The sequence below is a fragment of the Hippocampus bargibanti genome, linkage group LG07 (genome assembly GCF_051943395.1).
Source record: "Hippocampus bargibanti isolate YZ-2025 linkage group LG07, ASM5194339v1, whole genome shotgun sequence".
In the NCBI taxonomy this organism is placed as follows: domain Eukaryota; kingdom Metazoa; phylum Chordata; class Actinopteri; order Syngnathiformes; family Syngnathidae; genus Hippocampus; species Hippocampus bargibanti.
In genome coordinates, this window is record NC_142740.1 from 13915493 (window position 1) to 13920050 (window position 4558).

Sequence of the window (4558 nt, forward strand, 5' to 3'; positions counted from 1 at the left end):
ATCTATCTATCTATCCATCCAGTTATGTATCTATTTGTCTATTTATGTATCTATTTATGTATCTATTTATCTATTTATTATATTATTATCGATTTATTTATTTATTTATTTATTTATTTATTTATTTATTTATTCACCCATTTATTTATTTGTTTATTTATTTATTTATTTATTTGTTCGTTTGTTTATTCGTTTATATATTTGTATATTTGTTTATTTGCTTATTTATTTGTGTATTTAGTTGTTTATGCTGTATTATATTTAACTCTTGCAGGGATGGATATGCACAATAGTGAAGACCTCATCATGCGATCAGTTTAGAGGTTATGATTATTGGGTCAATTTTCATATACAGTATTTTTTTTAATCCGGTTTGTGATTTCAATCATGTAAGTCATTTTTGTTATTTTAAATGGAGGTATCATTTATTAATTGAATTACAGTACACTTTGTACAAATTATGCTACTTGATAATACAATGTTGGTCATCGGGACAGCTGAGTATATTTGGGGTGCTAACTTGGGGTAAAAAGTTTGAAAAGCACTCAAGAAAAGGAAGCTATTATCTCAGTGAGAGGCCATCAACTTGAAATTGTTGTTTACTTATTGTGTGTAAATGTTTGAGGTTCACTGAACGGAATGATATACGGGCACTGGTTCTCTCTCTGTGGAATGTTTACACATCCACTTGCTCAAGGGATGAAAAAGTCAGACACTGACAACAAACCTCAGATTTATAGCTTTACAGGATTTCTTCATGTCAAAAACGCTGACTGCAGCAGTGACATTCAAAAATGGATGTAAACATGAAAAAAAACACTGGCCAAAATAGGGTTGTACTGTACTTCAAAGGGGGGAGTGTGGGGGGAATATAAATAATACATTGGAAGAACGTGGTTATACATTTGGAAAATAAATAGCAACTTTGATGCTTGCCCAACAAAGAAGTAATCACTCAACAGTGGTCAAATGGGGTTGACGTTAAAAACCATGTGCTAAAAAGCCCCTTGTAAATTTTCCGCTTTCGTGCATGGGTCGGTCACGGAAGGCTTGTGCTCCTTTCGCCGCACGCATATCTGGACAGCCACAGTTCGAACCACCGCCCGTTTAAAAACCCACTGTTGATTCTGTTTTGTTTTGAATCAAAGCAAGGCCAAACTCAATATAATACCCCCTACCCGCCTCTACACACACCTAAACACAAACACGGACACGTCCAAAGATACACAAACACACAATCGCGTTACAGTCAGTCCCACTCAGCGCGACAATTACCCCTCAATTAAAGATAATAACATGACCACTTCCTGACCAATCGCCGACAGTCTTAGTATGACTCACACGACGTCTAATCTCTCTCTGACACACAAAAAAAGATGTGCGTCTGTGTAAGCTCTCAGTCATACAGGAGTGGTCCATCGATGAGAAGGTTTCTTCAGCCGTCATCTGTACAAAAGTGAAGGTTTCGGACGTTTCGCCTCCTATCCAAGAGGCTTCGTCAGCGAACTAAAGTCTGACTGGTCGTATCGGCCCCATTTATATAAATGGGGCCGATACGACCAGTCAGACTTTATATAAATGGGGCCGATACGACCAGTCAGACTTTAGTTCGCTGACGAAGCCTCTTGGATAGGAGGCGAAACGTCCGAAACCTTCACTTTTGTACAGATGACGGCTGAAGAAACCTTCTCATCGAAAAAAAGATGTGCACACAAAACAGTGGCTGGGGTGGGCAGGGTGGGGGTCATACAGTTTCTAATGATAGCAGTGGATGTCGAAATCATTGGTTATTTTTTTTTGTCTTTTTTTTTTTTTTTTTACGAGAATAAATGTTAGCTTTCGGTGGTTTCCTGTATTTACCAACCACCGTCCGGGTGCTCACCCGCTAGCTTACAGTACCGACGCATTTTCCAGCCCAACAGAAATAACGTTGTCCCACCCGCTCATGGATGAGTGAGAAAAGAGAGCGAGTTTCCAGCAGCCGTTAACACACACTTTCTGCCGTTCGCCTTCCTTCGCCGCGGCGGGACATCGGGGCGGCTATAGTTAGCAAAGCCCTACCTCAAATGACAGACTGCCGAGGCTCTTTAGCTCAAGTAGAGGGCTTATTATTTAATAATGGGACTTATTCCCACTGCAATCATTTCCGAGTAAAGTCATACCCCATCTGGGCAAGCTGACAAAGGCCAACTAGCATTTAGAGCTGAAATTTTTACATACTGGATCGCCTCGAATAATGGCCTGGGTTTAGTTTGGTGCGGCGATTACCAGGTTTATATTTTAAGTGAATTGATATAATTGTGACATGTGTTCTGACAAGAAGGGAACATGTAATCCCTTCAAATAATCAGTCCAGAGCTGAATATTTGAAAGTACACAAATATAACATTGACCCAGATATTAAGCAGATTCTTTACTTACAGACAGTGTAGGTGTTCAAATAGCTGACATGTTTCGGCGACTACTTCCGCCTTCCAAATAGTCCAGATAGCCTTTGACCTAGTTAGTCCTTATTTTGCACAAATGTTTGCCAGTATAAACAGTAGTTAGTACACACACATTATCGAGCTGTCCTAAAAAAAAGGATTCTAGAGGTACAAAGATTCCGCCCAACACCAGTGATAAGTATAGCGTACTGTAAGTATAATATTTACAAGAAATAAGTAAATAGAGTATTTATGGCACAGGTAATCTGGGTTTTGGCACCAATCAAAAGTTCCTTAACCCTGTAATTTTATGTTTAATGCTTGCAATTGTATCAGTATCAGCAACTAATCGAAGACTTTATATTCTGATTGGAACTATTTAACGGCTGTATCAACAGTGCCTGATAAACAAACCAAACAGGGTCTTTAAAGCTAGCAAAAATAAATAAAATAGTGTGATCGACTAAATTGCCAAATATGGTAATGAGGTGGTGTAAGGATTACTATGTGCGAGCTAGAAAAGAAAAGTTAAAGCGGAACACAGCCTTTTATTTTTTAACTCGTTCACTGCCAGATGATTGTGCAAAAATGTGTCCACTCCAGTGCCAGGGTTTTTGTCATTGTTGCTCAAATTCCAGGACCCATCGAATATTGAGTTTGATGACTACAAAAAACATTCAATACAGGGTTAGAAACCTAAGACTCTTTTCTTTCATCAGAAAAAAAGAGTTAATTCCCAAGTTATATGGTTCTGGAGTTAGCTGTGGTTTAAACAGGGGCCGCTGCATAAAATACAACACAAAGCATACATATGCATTGATATAGCGCTCTAACAACAGCTGAAGCTGGAACAAAGCGCGAACATGGATCAAAGGTAAATATTGTCTCTTTGTGGATGGGAAAAAACATTGCCAGTGGTCTGACCAGCGCTTTATCGGTACCCCCCGCAAGAAAAACAAAAACCCGAAGAAATTCGGGAATGGCGCTCAATGTCACACTTTTCAATTGCGAATAAATTCGGGAATGGCAGCGAGTGAGTTTTTTTTTCTTCTTTCAACTCCTAAATTCACAACTGAACGAATCTGTCAAGTAATCTAAAAAAACTTTATTGGGTAAAGTGACGCAACAAAATTGACTCTTCAAGCATGCTTGTGTCTTCTGTCCACAAAAAAAAAAAAAAAAAAAAACATTATCAGATTGACACGATCACACTGGCTATTCAGGCGGAGACGCTTCCACGCATAATCGCAGCCTGTCATTCCCCTCGGCGTAGGGAACAGGTGCAGGAGGAGAAGGAGAATATTTCAGGCTTACTGTCTCCTTGGGCTTAGGGCCTTTTCCTGGCTCTCAGTGCTCTGCATTGAAATAGAGGGAGACGCCAACTCCAATAAATCACGATGAACATGTAAATGCCACCAAACCACATTCCGCTCAAGAACAGGAGGCCAAACGGCAACAAAGTAAAGTTCCTTTCTCTTTCTTTGACTGTTGTTTTAAGACGAGACCCCTCCTTCCACCCCAACACATACGATCTGTGCCTGTTTTTGTTTCACTCTTCCTCCATCTTTCTCTCACTCTCTAAAACACCCCCCTCCCCCCTTTCCCCCCTACCCCAAGCGGCTAATAGCATAATTTGAGGAAGAATGTTCTTGGGAGTTTCCTGCGAATTTGACCGTTTGTCACCCAAGTGACCTCTCTGCTCCTATCTTTCTTTTCCCTTACCATGACATGAAAACGGCGCTGCTTTGGAGCAATGGCTGTCTGGGGAGGAGGGAGGCAAATGGGAACCAGGGCTGTACCATGTGTGTGTGTGTGTGTGTGTGTGTGTGTGTGTGTGTGTGTGTGTGTGTGTGTGTGTGTGTGTGTGTGTGTGTGTGTGTGTGTGTGTGTGTGTGTGTGTGATCTGTATCAAACTGCAGAAGTGGCTAAAGTACTCAGATATTTGTATTAAAAACAGCTCTGGCAAACTAATTAAGTGCAGACAAGTACAGTATAAAATATACTTAAGTACACAAGTAAAAGTACAAGTGAATTGTTACTGCTAATAACACACAATAACTTTTTGGTGGCCGCGTGTCATTTGTGGAGGAGTTAAGTTAAGTTAGCTAGTCTTGGCTCGGGCATTGTAAACT